This window comes from Lepidothrix coronata, unplaced genomic scaffold, assembly GCF_001604755.1.
Source record: "Lepidothrix coronata isolate B3197 unplaced genomic scaffold, Lepidothrix_coronata-1.0 Scaffold298, whole genome shotgun sequence".
Taxonomy (NCBI): Eukaryota; Metazoa; Chordata; class Aves; order Passeriformes; family Pipridae; genus Lepidothrix; species Lepidothrix coronata.
This window is the reverse complement of record NW_016690478.1, coordinates 494,418-512,478: the sequence shown is the minus strand read 5'-3', so window position 1 is coordinate 512,478 and position 18,061 is coordinate 494,418. Positions and strand designations below refer to the sequence as shown.

Genomic DNA, 18,061 nt, shown 5'->3' with positions numbered 1-18,061 from the left:
GTACTGCACACCCAGGATACTGGTACTGCACACCCAGGATACCAGTACTGCACACCCAGGATACTGGTACTACACACCCAGGATGCTGGTACTGCACACCCAGGATACTGGTACTGCACACCCAGGATACTGGTACTGCACACCCAGGATACTGGTACTGCTCTCACGTTCATGGACTTCCCCTTTTCTCTCTCTTTCAACTCTTGTGCTCGGGCTGCCAGGGCAGGGGCAGGTTTGCTGTCCCACTGCCCCATGTCCCCTCCACGGTCACCCAGGAAATACCACAGCTCAGTTTGTGAGATCTGTCTGCTCTCTCTAGCTGGGGGGTGTCTGGTTCTCACTGGGGCCATGTGGGAGCTGTTTCCCTCAATCCTCTCTCTCAGTCTCTCCTGTTTATCTTTCACCTCTGTAGTTAGTGCCTTGAGGTCCTTAATCAATGTCTCTCCAGTGGAGATGCAGGTCTGTAGGGTCCTTCGATCATCCTGTCATACACTGAAGTTTATTTATTACAGACATCACTGGCTCCCGCTTCTCCCCAGCCTGCAGTGATGTCAGGTAACCTTTATGTGCAGACCTGAGGCTCCACCACATCTGTGGTGTGCACTTAACCCTGTCAGGATGGTTGGTGGGTTGCCCATCCCTTCCAAAAAGTACCTCCAACAGCACCATTTCCCTCAGTTGTAGGATCCCCTCCTCTATGGTCTTCCAGCCCATTGTATAATGGTCTGTCTGCAAGGGATCTCTGTAAATGAACCTCTCCCTCACACCATCCAAAAGCCGTGCCCAGAGAGACAGGAACTTCAATTCCCTCACAAATGCCTCTTCAATACCCACATCCTGGGCAATAGACCTCAAGAACCTCGCTTCACCACCATCAAGGTTTACTGCATCACCTGTGGAGTCCCAAACTGGGATCATCCAGGCCAGAACAGGCTCATTCGGATGACAAGCAACGTCTGTCCGTAAGCTCCGGAGGTTGTTACACGATAAGGACTCAGTGATGATTTCTGGCTCTGGAGTAGCCACCTGTGAGGGTCCTGCCTCCCCATCATCGTCAACTGGGCGAGCTGATTTGGCTTTATATTTCTTCCTTTGGATGGGGGCAACCTCTGTTGGCTTGGTCTGCCCCTTTGATTTGGCCCTATCCTGAGTCACCTTGGTATCAGGCATTTTGTTTTCATCAGTTCCTTTCCCCTGGAAGTGCTGCACCACACCAAGCAGCTTCCAGTAGGCAATGGCCAAAGCCCCACATGCAGCTGCCAACTGCCTCTCCATGGATCCATCACGACCTCTCTCCCTCACGGCTTTCATTATTTTTGTAGGGTTCAAGAGTTGTTCAAGGGTGAGCTTCCACGTTGTAGGAGCTGAACAACTTCCTAGGAATTTACCCATGTCCTCCCATAACCCATGCCACTCGAGGTTTCCCACCCCTGGGGCAGGCTTATGGACACATTCTGGATAATTCTTGGCCCTGTCTTCATATATTAGGTACACCATAATGGCACAAACTTGCATGAAAAGCCCAAAAAGTAAGACGTCTCTGACATCTAAGGAGAATTAAACTTCCCAGAGGCCATTGTATTGTATCCAAAGGGAAAATGGATGAAGGGTTGGGCAAATATACTCCCTGCATTTCTCCATAGGAATGGGTGCCATTATCCTTAAACCCCCAGAGGAAGCAGCTTAGGCTAGAGCAGCAGTGCATCCCCGAGGACATATTCCAGATGAAAATCAGAGGGGCAGAGTTTGCCGTGTCACAAACCCAATGCACAAACTCAAAGGTACTTATCGCAATGAGGGTCTTAATATCTGAGCTGAAACACATTGACAGGTGGCACAGATACCTTGGCATGGTTATGTGCCAGAGGAAAGCAACAACCACAAGCATCATGGTGCCTGTGGGTTCAAAACACGTGTAAATCCCACAGGGGTGGTTATTTCATTTCCACCTTTCCTCTCTTTGAGCCTCATGTTGGGTGCCAATGATGCCTCATTAACCTGAGACACCTGCACATTTCCCATTGCTTGGTGTTATTTGGTTGCTAAATTTAATGAGAATGGTTTTCCACTTTCTTATGTTGGGGCTTAGAAATGAATCCCCATCCCTACTGCTGTGCCTTTAGTGTTGTTCTTACACTCTACCAACAAGCCCCCCCAAGCCTTGGTTTGGGATGCTCCTGCCTCCTCAAGTGGCCACCTCACCTCTTTTGCTGGGTGCTGTGGACCCCGTTTGAGACTGACACATGGGAACGTGAGGCTTTGCCTCAGCTCCTGGCACAGAAACCCAGCAAAAGCAGGTGTCCAAGTGCTCTGGTCAGAGCTGCAGGACCATCTGGTTTTGCAGTAGTTTTCCTCCATATGATTTTAAGGGATTTACCATTTTTATAGAGCTGTGTTGAGCTCTGTATTTCAGTGGTGCCCACCTGTCTGAGGTGATGGAGGGGGTTACATGAACCAGTTTCCACTCCAGCAGGTGAACAAGTAGCTTGTGATGCCACACAGCTCCCAGGCCACCACATTCCCCTGACTTGCCCAAAGGCAAACTGAGTGCTCAGCCTGGATCTAGGCAAAGGTGGCAAATCCATTCCTGCCTGGAAACCCCCACTGTGGAAGTGTCCCAGCAGGTGCTACTCCAGCCTTCAGCACCAAAATGCTGTAGATTTACTCAGAACCCGAACAGGAAAGACATCAGTGACTTAATTGCAAGATGCCCCTGACTTACAATTCACCCCTTTCTAATTAGCTTCCCCTCAAACCTTTGTGCCTCTGTTTTCCGCTCACCTCGCCCTGAATCTCCCCTAATTGCCTCTCCGGAGCGGCGAGCCGGGCGGAGCGGGGCCGGAGCAGCCGCTTTGCAAAGCCCGAGCTCGGCGGTGCCGAGGTGTGCGGGGCGTTAATTAGGTCGGCAGCCCAATCACAGACACGCCGGGTAACGATCAGGAGCCACAGCTCACCTCCAGTGTCTGGCAGCCCCGGGTGATGGACCAGCATCCCTCCGACCCAATCCCCCGCGCAGGGCAGCCCCGACCCCCGGCTCCGCAGCAGCGATGATCGGGGGGACGCGTTCGCGGGGAGACGTGTGAGAATGTCAGCACAGATGGAGATTAAGCTGTCTTCACCTAACGTCAAAACTGCCATCTGCTTCTCTCCTGCACAGCTTTAATCAGATTTTCTCGATATAAAAAAAGGGAGGGGGAGGGATGGGGAGGGCTGGGAGCACTCGGGCGTCCGTGGCCTTTCTGTGCCGGTGTGTCGAGGACCTGAAAAGCGGTTTGTCCCAAGGTTTTGCATGGAAAGGCTCCGTGTGTGGCTTCCTCTTGCTCTGGGAAAGGCAGGGCTTTGCCTGGACTGTCATCCCGCTGCACCAGTGGGGAGAAGAGGAAGCTGTTGTTTGAAAAGAAAGCAAAACTGGACCTTGGCCTTATATGACTGGTTTTGTTTGCTTAAGCAAAGCTGATGAGATGTCAGTGGGAGCCTTCTTGGTTCCCCGGGTTAACTCCACCCTTGCAGCCTCATGAGCACTGGGGCTCAGAAGACAAGTAGGTAGCAAAAAATAACTAATATATATAATTAATATAAAAAATGACTAAATCTTTTGAACAGTTTGATCCAGTCACAGCAGAATTCCAGTCGTGCCTTGCCTTGCCTTGCCAAGCCCAATATGTTCAAAGCTAAATTTGCCACTGATAAATTGATTTTAAGGAAAACTGTGTTTTTTGCAGGGACACGATGAGTGGCTGAGCATTAACCTTCTGTATCCAAAGCCTCAAAGTTAAGCTACAAGGAGGAGTTTCCTGACATGGCTCACAGGCCACAGTGGAGTGGGGCTTTGCCTTCTCCCAACAGTGATATTGTTGACACATGCTGAGCACCTGATCCCCAGTAATCTCGGGGACTTCCATTCAGATGTGCTGACCAGCCAGTTGTTCCCCGTTTGGAACTCACAGAGCTGACTATTCCTTTCCAGACTGACTTATTTGCACCGAGCAGCATCTCTTTGTTTCTCAAATCATCTCCAACTCAGCTCAATGAAGTTCATTTGCAAGTCTGGTTATCCAAAATACTGGCACTCCTTTCCATGTGGAGGTGTCAGCCAACTTGAGAAGTGTTTTCTCTGTTCCATCATTAGGACCATTAATGAAAGTGCTGAAAGCTGAGCCCGTACAGTGACAGTCCTATTTTGACACTAATCTGTCAATGATTGCTCCATCTATAATTTCCTCTCCAGTTTTGCAACTACCCAGTAATATACTCACTTGGCTGATATTTTTCTAGCTCATGAAAGTGTCAGAGGAGACAGTGTCAAAAGCTTTACTGAAATCAAGATCTATGACATGGTCTGTTTCTTTTCTATCCAGGAGGCTTTTTGCACTGTCATAAAGGAAAATTAGATTGGTTTGACATATTTGTTCTTGACAAATCCATACAGACTGTTACTCATCCCTTTATACTCCTCTGTGAGCCCACAGATAGACTCTTTGATTATCCAGTTCAGTGTTTTCTGAAAACTGATGATATGTATGTTTGAAAGGGAAGCTCCTGACTTTCTGTCTTCTTATTTAACGTTTCGAAGTATGGCATTTAAAGATGCCTCCTCTCTTTCAAGTTTTCCAGTACCTTACTCAGTGAATCCTTAAAACTGATGGTCAGTTCTTCCCAAATGTCATCAGTAGGTGCCATACAATGAAGTTCACTCAGACACAGGCAAACGAGAACATCAGTATTTTGGGGTGGCACTTGAACTGTGTTTCTCCCAGTATATTCTGTGTTTTGGTATAGTTCCTTGCACAAAAGATATTCCCACTGAGCTCCTTATTTCTAAAGTGCACATTAAAATGTATCTCAGATCCCTCTGGGAAGCCTTGCTTTGAAAACATCCCTGGACTGTCTTTGCCAAAGGCTCGTATCCACTCACCTGCACAAGGTGGGACTACAGGATCACTGCTGGAGTACTTTCTGTTCTTGCAAACTGCATGTCCTGGTGTGCCCCAGCCCATGGCAGACTCATGTGGAGATGGCACAGGACTGGGGAAGAGCTGATCCCATTACTGGGAAGGCTGGAATGCCTGAAGGAAGCAGCCTCCAGAATTTTGCAGGACTAGGCTTTGAGGTGAGCTCAGGATCAATCCTACTGATGAGGACAGACAAGCCCTAACTCACCAGCCTAGATAACGTGTCCCATAAGTCTACAGAGCTCTTAAATCATCCTTATATTTGCAGTGAGTGGAACATACTCATGATTTTCCTTTAGGATAAATGTAGCTCCTGAGCTCAGAGGAGCTGAGGACTAGGAGCAGCACAGCTGTAATTCCAACTGCCCAGCTCCATCACTGCAGGAGTTGTTCCCTTTTACTTCTCCCGTAATATTCACCTGCAAGTTTAAAAGCATTCCCAAGAGATTTGGTCTGGAGTCCAGAGCCTGCATGTCATTATCCCCTGAGCTCCCTGAAAGAACAAAATGTGCTCTGCTGTCCATAAAGCATGCCTGTGTTCCCAGAAGAGAATATAAGGGATAATGTTTCCCAGGAGGGATAAAAAGGCCTGCTGGCCCTTCACTTGGCTTCCCCTCCTGCTCAAGTGGTGAGAAGGAGATATTTAGGAGCAGAAGTTTCTGTTTTGTGGTTTTCTACAGTGAAAGTTGTGATGTCTCTGAGCAGCTGATCCTAAATTTGCTGCACGACGGTGCCATGGGATGTTGGGAGGTTTTTACAGGATGGACCTCATCATATAAAGAGTTCACCATAAAACCTGAACATGCACCACTGCCTTTGCTGCCTGTGTTGTGTCTTGGATCTGTTCCACCTCTTGTGCAGAGCTGTCAAAGGTCATTAATTTGTCAGAGACAATCATATTTCCCTTCTGCTTTGTGGAAGATTGATGAGGTTTAAACATCTTTTCCTTGACAAACTAAGCAGCTTGTCTCTGTCTATAAATTCTCTGGAGCTTCACTTTTATGTTGGTGCACACAGGAAAAAAGCAGTGTGCAGGGAAAAAAAGGAGTGTGTAGCATTTCTAGTGTAAAAGAGTAATCCTTGGATTGTGTTGGAGTCATTTTCTTCTCCTCAAGAATGACCACGTTAAGCAGGATCACTCATAGGGCTGTCTCAAGCCTAGTCAACATTCCCAACCTCATCCCCCTCCTTTACAAACTATTTAAGTAAGCAGAGTGCCTTAACAAGCCATAATTCCTGTATTTGTCACTAGAGGCTCAACTAGGAAACGGAAAAACTATTTTCATAATAAGAAAGAAAATACTTACTTTTGCAGAGAAAAGAAATCGAAGAAAATCCCCAAAATTAATAGCAATAATGAGGGAAAGAGAGCATGTACCAATGGAAAAAAAAAGAGTGTATTTAAATAGAAAGTCTCGCTATTTTTAAGAGTCCCTTGAGAAGTGATTACCTACATTGACCTGTGTGTCTAAATCTATTGACAAAGATAAGCAGGGACAGCCAGTAGTCACTTCAGATTCAGTTCTAATAGTTTGAATTAGATGGACCAAACAAGCTGGAATTATCCATTAAATCAGCAAAATCTGCTTGTCTTTTGCTTTAATGCTTGATTAATGCTGACAAGCAAAGGCTGTAAAGCTGCCCCTTTCTCTGGCCATGCAGCAGGCTGAGTGTCCACTGCACAGGGACCCCGTGCCAACCCCATCTGTGAGGAATTGGGGTGGGATTTCAGTCCCACGGGGTTTGTCTCGGAGCAGAGGCCGCCTTGGGAGCACTGGTGCGTGAGGGTTTGCAGGATCACCCTTTCTGCAGTAAGAGTAAAAACTCTGGTGAATGTAAAATACTGTTTTACCAAATGTTTGAGGAGTGCCCTTTGTGATTCTGACTCAGGTTGTTCTGTTTTTCCACCTAAATTTTTTTGTAGAAACACCAGAGGCCTCCAGAGAAGTAGAGCACCAATGAGGATTTCAGAGAGCTGTTGATTTAGAGTGTCCAGACACTTGGTCATGAGAAATAAAAGGCAGATCCACAGTCTTAGAAGTTAAAGAGCAGCCATGGAGTTAAATGCAGTTGGCAGCTGGTCACTGGTGGTGTCCCCAGGGCTCAGTGTCGGGGACCCCCTGTTTAACATCTCTGTGATGAGTGAGGAGATGGAGAGCACCCTCGGTCAGTTCACAGGTGACACTGAGTTGGGTGGGAGTGTTGGGTGGGAAGGCTCTGCAGAGGGATCTGGACAGGTTGGATCCATGGGCCGAGGCCGATGGGATGAGGTTCAATGAGGCCAAGTGCCGGGTCCTGCCCTCGGGCCTCAACAACGCCCTGCAGCTCCGGGATGGGGCAGAGGGGCTGGAAAAGGACCCCAGGGTGCTGGTGACAGCAACTGAACGTGAGCCCTGCTGTGCCCAGGTGGGCAAGGAGGCCAATGGCACCTGGCATGGACCAGCCACAGTGTGACCACAGGCCCGGTGACCGTCCCCCTGTGCTGGCACTGCTGAGACCCCTCCAGTCCTTGGTTTAGCTTTGGGGCCCTCGTGACAAGAAGGAAATTAAGGGGCTGGAGCTTGTCCAGAGAAGGGAACAGAGCTGGGGAAGGGGCTGGAGCAGCAGGAGGGGCTGAGGGAGCTGGGGGGGCTCAGCCTGGAGAAAAGGAGGCTCAGGGGGGACCTTCTGGCTCTGCAACTCCCTGACAGGAGGGGGGAGCCGGGGGAAGTCGGGCTCTGCTCCCAGGGAACAAGGGACAGGAGGAGGAGAAATGGCCTCAAGCTGTGCCAGGGGAGGTCCAGGTTGGGCATGAGGAAGAATTTCTTCCCTGAAAGGGTTGTCCAGCCCTGGCACAGCTGCCCAGGGCAGTGGTGGAGTCCCCATCCCTGGAGGGATTTAAAAGACATAGAGATGTGGCCCTTGGGGACATGGGTTAGTGGTGGCCTTGGCAGTGCTGGGGGAACAGTTGGACTCTGTGATCCTGGAGGTCTTTTCCAACCTAAACTACTCCACAATTCTATGATTTCCAAAGAATTTGGTCCATTCCCAGGAAAATCCATCACAATTCTCTGATGAGAGGAAATGGCCTCCAGCTGGACCAGGACAGATTCAGGTTGGATGTTAGGGAACATTCCTGCACAAATAGGGTTGTCAAGCAGTGGCAGAGGCTGCCCAGGGCAGTGGTGGGATCCCTGGAGGGATTTTAAAATCCTGTGGATTTGATGCTCAGAGACAACGTTTAGAGGTGACCTTTGCAAGCAAGGGAGAGGTGGGCAAAGGGAAGGGAGGTGAGGGGTAGGAAAGGGAAGGGTAGGAAAGGCAAGGCCAGGGAGGGGTAGGCAAGGCCTTGCTTTGCCTTATTGTGTAAATGGTTGGACTTGATGACCTGAAGGGCCTTTTCCACCCCAACATTCTGTTATTCTGTAAGTTCTTACAACTCCCTGTATCATCTGTTCACACACACACAACACCTCTTCTGCCAGAACCAGCAGTAGAGCTCAAGCATGAAATAAAAACACTGGGCCTGAGAGGGAATTTGAGTCAGACAAAAATTGCACACAAGTGGTGACAGAGTGGAAACCTTTCAGAAACAGCCCTCTAACACTGACTTTAAATGCTTTGAAGCGGAGGGTTCAGATTTGCCTGAGTGTTTGCAGTTTGGCTTTGCATTTTTCAAAGCCTCTTTTCCTCTGTGACGCCCCTTGCTCTGCATTAAGCTTGTTTCTGCCTGCCCTGGGCCATAAATGATTCGAATTGTAAGAACTTGGGTTTTCTTGAATGGCCACTCCATCCTTCTGCTGTTCACTTTGATCACAGTGTTTAACCTGCTCTTCCTGGTGGTACACTGGGCACACTGAAGTGGGTGGAACCTGTTCTTCCTCTAAATGTGTGCTGCTCATTTGGAAAAGAAACAGGATGCCAGTCCCAGTGCTGGGTGAACGATGGTTCTGTGTCTCTGTTTCCAAACTCAAACAATGAGAACTGTGGTGACATTTTCATTCTAAACCTCTCTTGGATGTACTGCTGGGGCTGTTTGATGATGAAATGGTTGCTGCTGTTGATAAAAGGTCCCTCTCATTTCCCACCCATGTGCATGCTAAGGAGCAGCTGACGGGATCCAGCTGCAGATTTGGTGACAGGAGAAGAGGAAACGGCCTCAAGCTGCACCAGGGGAGGTTCAGGTGGGGCATCAGGAAGGATTTCTTCCTGGGAAGGGGCTGCTAAACGTTGGATGGAGCTGCCCAGGGAGGTGGTGGAGTCCCCACCCCTGGAGGTGTCCAAGGAAGGACTGGCTGTGGCACTCTGGGCTGGGGGACAAGGTGGGGATTGCTCAAAGGGTGGGCTCGATGATCCTGGAGGTCTTTTTGAACTGCAATGATTCTGTGATTCTCTGACCAGGGAACACACTCCATTCTCATACAGCAAAATATTCCAGAAGACCTTTTCTGAAAAGTCTGGCCTTTGTCCCTGCAGGAAGAAGTCTAAGTTGGTAGTAAGGATTATCTGTTTGATCAAATTATTTTTACAACCGATTTTTAAGACAATTTTTTATGTTTTCTGTGTTGGGGGGTAGAGCACAATTACAAAAATCACAGAACCATTAAGTTTGGAAATGATGGTCCAGGATCATCGACTTCCTCATGTTCCCCATCCCCACCCTGTCCCCCAGCCCAGAGCACTGAGTGCCACGTCCAGTCCTTCCTGGGACACCTCCAGGGATGGGGATCCAAACCTCCCTGGGCAGCTCCATCCAATGCTTGACTACAATTCCAGAGAGGAAATTCTTTCTGAACTGCAGTCTCATGGAACTTCAGTTCTGAAGTCAGGGAAGAAAGGTGAACCATTTCCTTATGGATCCAGCATTTCACTTCTGGTACTTTAAGTCAGCTGCAGGGGTGTGGTCAGTGGTGTGGATGGTGGTAGGGACTGTGCTGTGGATGTGGCAGTAGTGGAAATGGGTTTTGGTGTAACTGAGATAGGAAAAAATAATCAAAAACTTGTTTTAAACCATGTAAATATTTCCAGTCATATTACAAGCAAGAAGAACTAAGTGGAGGATGTGTCTGTCCAAGGCAGTATTATTTTATTTATATATTTATATATTTATATATTTATACATTTATACATTTATATATTTAATAAATATATATTTATTATTAATAAATATATAGTAACATGATTAATTTATAGTTAGTTAATTTATAGTTAATTGTAAATTAATTTGTTTCTAATTAATCAATATATAATTATTTATATATTTTTATATTTACTTATATATTTATTTATAATATTTCTCTATCAGAGGGCTGAAAGTGGAGTCAGCAGACAGGCAAATTTGGGTTTTCATATTCTGCCTGTGCCAGGGCAGCCTTTGGCAGCCATGCAAGTCTTCCCCAGAAGAAGAACCACCCCCACAGCAGCCCTTGGGTCAGGACATCACCAACTTAGTCAAGAGAACTGCATCTAAATAAATGTATTAAAAAATAAAATCCCCACATCTGGCTTTGAGTGAGTACTTCCCATTCTCTGCAAACACACATGGACAGGGAGAGAAGCTGAAAGGAGGGGGGGGAAAGTTGTATTTTTGTATTTTGCAGCAGGAGGTCACATATGCCCTGGCCAGATCCTGCTCCCAGGTTGAGGGAGCAACACACCTGGTCTGGGATATTGGAGACCTTCAAATACTTTTCCACATCAGAAACAAACTTCTTCTTGGCTAGTTTGGCTTAAAACGATGGGAGAAGTTTCACAGCAAAGAGTGATTGAAATATTTTTCTGTGGGAACATCATAAAAACTGACTGGGCAGAAGATTTCATTGCTGGGCTGCTCTGGACAGAAGTTGTCTTCCAGTTCAAAAGAAAAGCATGTCTTTTATGGGGATTTGAAATTGGAAATACGAAAACAGAAGTGTTGAAAAGGATGTGTCTCTCCTCTTAAAAAAAAATCAAGATAAAAATTGAATAAAAACAAAGCAAAAAAATATTTTCAAACAGGAAAAAGTGTCTTTTAGAAAATGCCAGAACTGAATGCTGTGAATAATTTAAATGAATAATTCAACACTGAGATTTAAAAGTATCTCAGTGTTGCCAGATACACACTCTGCCCCAAAAACCGCATGAAAAATTCGAATCCCTCTAGTAAAATACTTAAGTACTGAGATTTTAACTACAACACTGGTGTCTGATTTGGGATCCAAACCCAGGTACCCAACTCTGCTGGGCCCAAAACCCACCTGGCCCCTCTGTGGCTCTGGGATGGGGACAGAGGCAGCAGAAGCTCCATGGGCACAACTGAAATAACTCAAATATATTTTTGAGGCCGTTTGGTAGCAGGCTTCAAATCCTGGGATTGTCCAAAGGACTCAGGAATGTAACAAGAAGCAGAGTTTAGGTGCAAAACTAACGTGTGATTTTTGGTTTTCTTTGGAATTTTCACACATTTCCACCCTTGAAGCTGGGTTTGGTTTAGGGAAGGCAGCCCAGAAGGTCTGAAGTGCTGTCAGAGACACCAGAATGAGCCTGGAGGAGCCAGAGTGGGCTTGGAGAGTTATGGAACATTTCCTGGAAAACAATGGTGAGGGGGGATGTGTGAATCACAGAGCAAAGAAGAAAGGAAGCCATAATTAAATCTTCTAAAATACAACACCCAAATTACAGTGGACTAAAAAATGAGCAAATGACACACAGTGAGGAGGCAGTTATCAGATGGATTCTGAGCTGATTATCATAATGTAAATGCCAGCAGCAATTTCCTCAAATCAGAGGGGTTTATTTGCAGAGTGGAACCTATGTTTAGTCCTAATCAAAATAAAATCAATGTATATTTCAAAACAGATTAGTGCTGGGAAACAAAGCAGCCATGATTGTTATTCATTATCTTCATCAGCACCAAGAGGGAATAATTTATGTTACTACTTAATGACAGATGTTAACAATTAATTAAGTCAACGTGGTTATAGGCAGTGATTTGGGAAATGGAGAGGGGATTGTCCTCCCTCGATGTGTTTTTGTTTCTCAGCCAGCTCCAAACACGGTGCTGGTGACCCTCTGGCCTGGGGACAGCTCAGGGAAGCAGAGGCACAGGCAGGTTGTTGGAGTTGTGCTTCCCAATCCCCGCTTCCCAGATGTTCTCCCTGCTTTTGGGGAGTCCCCACGGTCCAAGCCCTGCTGTCAGATGTTCAGGCTCCTTTGGCTGAGCGAGCTGTGGTTGCATCTGTGCTCTTCCCAGGAACTCATCACAGATTCTGGACTCAAAATCTCCTTTAAGCGAGCAGGAAGAGCTGGAAATGGCTGGGTTGGGATCCAAAGGATCCATGGCACCCCCAGGACAGCAGGACACCTGCAGCCACCACAAGTGCAGTGCTGCTCTGGGTTCACTCAGAGCTCCAGCTCCATAAACAGCCAGGGGGTGCCAGGGGGAATGGGGAGCAATGGAGCACTGGAGAAGGACTTTTTTTCCTGCAGGAACATCACCTCTCCTTGCCCCAGGAGCTGCTCAGCTCTGAGAGGCTGGGTCAGAGGCTCATCTAGGCCTGTCTCTTCAGCCTTGAGCACCCAAAAGGTGAAGACCTTTCTGGTCCTCTGGTCTGATTCAAGTCTGAAGAAAGACTTTGTGTTCTTGGAGCACAAGGGGGTTGAACAAGTGTTTGGTCATTCAGTCCAAATGTCAGCCTGATCCTGAATCCCACTTCCTTTTAGGTGTCTCCCACAGTAGAAGGCTGTCCCTGACATCCAAGAAGCCAGAGGTGACCAGCCCAAACTTCTCCCCTTCACGTGAAACAGCCCCTGAACTCCCCAGAGTGGTTCAAGCTGCAGAGAACAGGCAGCCCAGGAATTTTAGCTCTGTTGGCCCTTCCAGAGGCACAAATCATGCTCCTGGGATTTTGGTAAGTGATTTAAACGCCCACATTGCCTCAAGATCCTCTTCACCTCTCGACTGCAAAATTGGTGGCCTGTCCCTGCACACCAGGAGCTCTGGGTTCAATGGGTCTTCAGTCCTGGGTTTATTGCCAAAGACTCTTAGGAACCCTTTTTAACAGCACTTCCCTTGCACTCTGCTCAAGGAAAAGTGGGCTATTTATATTCAATTGTACCTTATAAATATTTCTACCAGAACAATTGCTCTTGATTATAGTGGACTTTGTTTTCCTTTGAATTTAATAGCAAGAGAAAAATGGCATATGACACAAATTTAAATAACATTCTGCTTCCCTCCTTTCTCTTTTCTTTCTGTACCATGATCCACAGTTGATATTGAAGAATGATATTGTTTCAAAAATATCTTGAATTATCTTGTTTCTTTTTTTTATTATTTTTTTTGAATGGAGAAAAAAGTGCATTAATGAGTTTGATTTTCCATAGTGCTGAGCACCTGAGTTTTTCCTTGGGTTTTTCAGATACCTGACAGCTCAAAAAGTTAGGCCCAACTTATTTGTAGGATAAGTTTGACTTTCAAGGATAGGAAAGTGGTTGGCAAATATACTTTAGAGATTTTATTTGATAAACTGTATCCAAGATGTAATAATGGTTTTCTGTATATTTTTCTCAACTAATTTGTTGAGGGAGGTTATTTAGGAGGGTGGGCCTTGTAGGCTCACTGGAGGTGTAATGGAGTCCAGTTTTGATTGTAATGAATTTAACAGCTAAAGAGAAGGGTGGTGATGCAAATGTTGGGCATGAGCCCTACTAGTCTCTCCTTACATAATATTTTTGCCATTAATTTACTGAGAACAAAACCAGGCTGCTCTGAGCATAATTGAAGAGCACTTTTTCAGCCAGCTAATGTATTTTATCCCTACAGACATCATGCAAATGTGTTTTCTGGATGTGAGATGGACACAACTATCCCCTCCTGCTACATCTCCCTCCTGTACAACAGAGGAGTCCCACCTAAACATGTTTTGGCAAGACTTTAACACCTCTCTGGAGGCGCCTGACTGAACCTAATACTGCCACAGATAATATTCAGTGTCCTACAGGTGAAACACGTTCATGTTTTCCTGCAATGTGCTGCTCACCCCCAGGTTTTTGTGGCTTTCTGCCTGCTTTCATTTGTGTGCTCACAGTCTGCACAGGGTTTAATCTGTGTGGAGGGATAATTGTTTCTGTTCTGCAGTGAGGAGGGCTCAGCCCCAGCACCTGTAAGTGTTCAGCACGTGATGCACATTTGTTGGGCTCTGCCTGTAATTCCTCCTTTATCAATAAACATCCCTCACTTGTTACATCACTGGATTCCCACTCAGACAAAGGTGGATCCCAGCTCCAGCCTCCCAGCTGAAGCCACCTGAGGACCCAGCAGTGCTCCTGTGCCTGAGCCCTCAGGACCCACAAACACACTCGAAACAGTGCAAGATTTGCTTCAGTGCCTCTCTGTTTCCTGAGCTCTCTGCTCCTCTCCCAGGTGCTTTGCTAATTGCTGCTGCCAATTTGTGCTCCATCTGCAGCCCGTGTCCCAAAGCCCAGGAGCTCTGGCTTTCAGCAAAGAGCACTGTTGTGTACAAATGTTCAGCCTGGGCTGTGTCATTAATGGCTTAAGTTACCCGGAGAAAAGTTGTGGCTTTGGTCTGGTGCTCTCACAGCTAAAATCTTTCTCCTCCCTGCCCTGGGGCTTATGTAATCTTCCAGTTTCCTCTTTTCTGGCCTTTCAGGATCTGACAAAATCCTTTAACTGTCAGGCAGTGCTGATTTCCCAAAAGCAAGAGGCAGAGGATGCAGATTCCCAATGAGCAGCTGTACAGGAGGTGGATGAGCCACCCTGTTCTCACTGCTCAATCCATCAGGCTCCTGCTGTTTTATTTCTCCCCCAGCTGCCCATGCTGCCTTTGAACAGGGCCTTCTTGCTGCCCAGGAAATCCAAAATACCTCCTCTTTCCTGATATCTTCCTCCTCCCTCTCCTTCTGTGCCACATCCTTTTCCTCCCCAGTGCTCCTGATCTGAAGGATGACCAGCAGCACCTTGACAGTCCCTGCTCCAATATCCCAAAAACCCATGGGATGTGCTACAGGTGCCTCTCCCAACCACCTGCTCACCAGCTTTCCTTGCTCTTTTCTCTCTCTTCACACCACCAAAGAGCAGGCAGCATCCTCCAGGTTCCCTGGAAAAAGATGGAAGTTGGACAGGGATAAACAGCAGGGAGATCTCAGACAGCTCAAGCCAGAATCAGAGCAGGAACAGAGAAGCCTGATGGCCACAGGAACATGCTTTTTCTGTCCAAACCTCTGGGATCACCCAGAGGTGTCTGTGGGGCCTCCTTCCACCACGGGCAGTGCCTGTGTCCTGTGCACTCACAGCTCCACCTTCAACTTTGGGAACATTTCGGGTTTGTGTTGTCCTGCTTATACAATTTGGGCTGCCATGGTCAGAATTCAGCACCATCTCCCAAAATGTTCTTAAGGAAAGCAGGTGATGAAGGGAGCAGGGCAGGCAGGGAAAGGGCTGCTGAGAGTCTCCCTCGGGTACTTGTTTCCCAAGCTTGCAAAGCAGGGTGAGAAATGGATGTTGCTTTGCTCCCAAACCTGTCCAGGGCTGTAAGACAAGCCCAGGGGCTGAGCAGAGATGGAAACAAACAGCTGTGATGAGCAGGGCTGAAGGATTCTGTCCCTGAAGTGACAGAAAAGTGACACAAAAACATTTGGTTTGAGGGGAACATGTTTTACCTGTCTGGAGACAGATGGATGCAGCCCATCAATGGAATCCCTTCTCACTTGCTGCACCAGCCCCCCAGGAGCTTCCCAGGAGGAGAAGATGCACATTTTTGGCCCTGCAAGATGGACTGACCTGCAGAAAGCTCTGAAGAAGGAGGCACCAGGCTCCAAAACACCCCATGTCCCAGGGGCTAGGCTGTCTTTTCCCCACATTTCTGATCAGCAGGTCACTGTGTCCTCTCCTCTGGCAGCCTCGGAGGCAGATCTTTCTCAGCTCATGAATCTCGTGCTGGATTTGTGGTTTTGTGCTCAGGAACCTTTGTGTGACTCGAAGCACATCTTGTGGCAAGGACTTGTCTCCTGCTGGGAATGCCCTGTCTGGGAGCTGCTGGGTCATCACTGAGTGCTCTCAGGAAGGCTCAGGAGCAGACACCACTCTAGGGGAGGACTGTTCTCTAAGCTAAGGCTTTCCAGGCTGGGAAACAAAGGAACCAGGCTTTGTCCTGCCCTCTCTGCTCAGCTAGAACCCTTGGAGAGACTCTTATCATCCAGAGCCCTTGTACCGTCCAAAGATGTGTCTCGTCCCACCAGTTCCTTTCCAGTGCTACCCAGCTGCTGATGGGAATACCAGCTTTCCCTCAGCCAGGCCATTCCTGGGACATAATCCTGTGTGACAGGGGATGCAGGGAGCCAGGGTCTGGGTCCCTTTTGGGATGAGGATGGCCTGACTCCTTGATAAAGGTGCACATGGGACTGCTCCTGGACCAGTCACTGCTCAGTCCCACAAAGCACTAACAGCTCAGGGCCATCCCTGGGCAGCAGAGAAAGGACTGGAGAAGCCCCAAAAGTGTGTGTTTGTCAGCTATTTTAACCACTCAGTCATTCAGTGGGCAGTGCTGAGCAGGCAGGAGTTCTGTTTGGTCTATTTAATTTCATTTTTTCCCCTTGTTTGTACACCATATTTTGCATCTCTACTTTGAATAGCTGTGGAGGCACGAGGAGGTTTGCTTTTCAAACCTCCCTCCCAGAGCTGAACCCTTCACTTCCATCACCCAGAGCCCAGAAGTCCTGCTGACAGCAAAGACAACACCAGATCATGGAATCACAGAATGGCTTGGGTTGGAAGGGGACTTAAATATCACCTGGTTCCAACCCTCCTGCCCTGGGCACATGGAGGGAGATGGACACAGCCAAGGATTCTGCAGCAGGGACATGAAGCTACTCTGGACTTCTCAGGTCCCTTCCATAGTCTGGAGGACAGTTTGCAAAAGAGGGCACTTCCTGGGGCTGGTCCTGAGCAGGGCTAAGGGTTGGGCTCAGTGATCCCTGGGGGTCCCTTCCACCTCAGCAGTTTCTGTGACTCTGTGATATGACCAACACTCCCCCTCCCAAACTCCCTGTTCTTCCCAACACCCCCCCAGACACATTCCTGCTCTTCTCCCAGCCTTTGCTTCCCCTCTTCCTTAGGCACAGGGAATCATTAAGGTTTGAAAAGGCCTCTCAGATCCAGTGCAGCCATTAACCCAGCACTGCTGTGTTCACCACCACGGATGTTTCTGTGCTCTAGGAAGGCTCTTCTCACTCCTCCTCACTGTCTGGGCAGCAGCAGGGGAGCTCTGGCAGCACAGGAGGAGGCCTGCCAGGGATGTACTCTGAGCAAGGAACATTTCTCAAAAGGCATTCCCTGTAAAAAAAAACCAATCCCAAACACATTGTCCCATAACTGCACGTGTTGGGGAGAACAGAGAACGGCTGCAATTTTGAGCCATGGCTTTCACTCCTTCAAATTAAAACAATCCAACTGATGAAAATTCTAAGCAAGGGTGACACTGGGTGTCTCAGTACATCCCCAGGCTCATGGGTGACAGGTCAGGGGACACCCAGGAGGAGTTTCTCGGGCTGCCTGTGCAGGGTTAACCCCATCTGGCTACAGATGAAGGGCAAAGTCAAACCCAGCAGGGTGTATCTGTAGACAAAGCTCTTTTCTTCTGCACTGAGGCTGTGACAGTAGCTAGAAATCAGTGTTTAAAAACACCACCATCCAGAAGGTGTGAGATTGAGATTTTTAGGGGCACAGCCATGTTAGGTGGAGAGGAGGCACATCTGTGTGTCCTGAGCTCTGCACTTGTCTCCTGCTGCTCCACTGAGCTGGGAGAGCTCCATTGATTTTCTACAGTGAACTCAATTGCTGAGACATTCCTGCAGTTCAGAGGATGAAAAACAGAGCAGGCAGTTCCTGCAGTGCCAGGCTGGCTGGCAGAGGTCCTGCCCTTGGACACGGTGCAGATGAGTGTTTAACAGCTCTGCTGATGTCTCACTCTGGAGCAGAACCCACGGAGCACAAACGGACCCCACGGGATACCTGCAAGTGCTGGAACACAGAGATGGGTGCTGGCAGCCAAATGGGCAGGGAACACACCCCTGTAACCTGCCTGAGGCTTTGCTCTCTCTGTCACACAACATGCTAGAGCTGAATGTCACTG

General features: G+C 47.9%; 1 long non-coding RNA gene across 1 annotated transcript; it reads right to left on the bottom strand.

Annotated features, from left to right (window-relative positions):
- Window positions 1-810: 810 nt before the first annotated feature.
- LOC108508452 lies at window positions 811-16,818 on the bottom strand. The gene is made up of 3 exons (XR_001878405.1): window positions 16,808-16,818; window positions 11,142-11,147; window positions 811-893 (listed from the first exon to the last, which is right to left on the bottom strand). It is a non-coding gene; the product is annotated as an uncharacterized LOC108508452 (long non-coding RNA).
- Window positions 16,819-18,061: the final 1,243 nt, after the last annotated feature.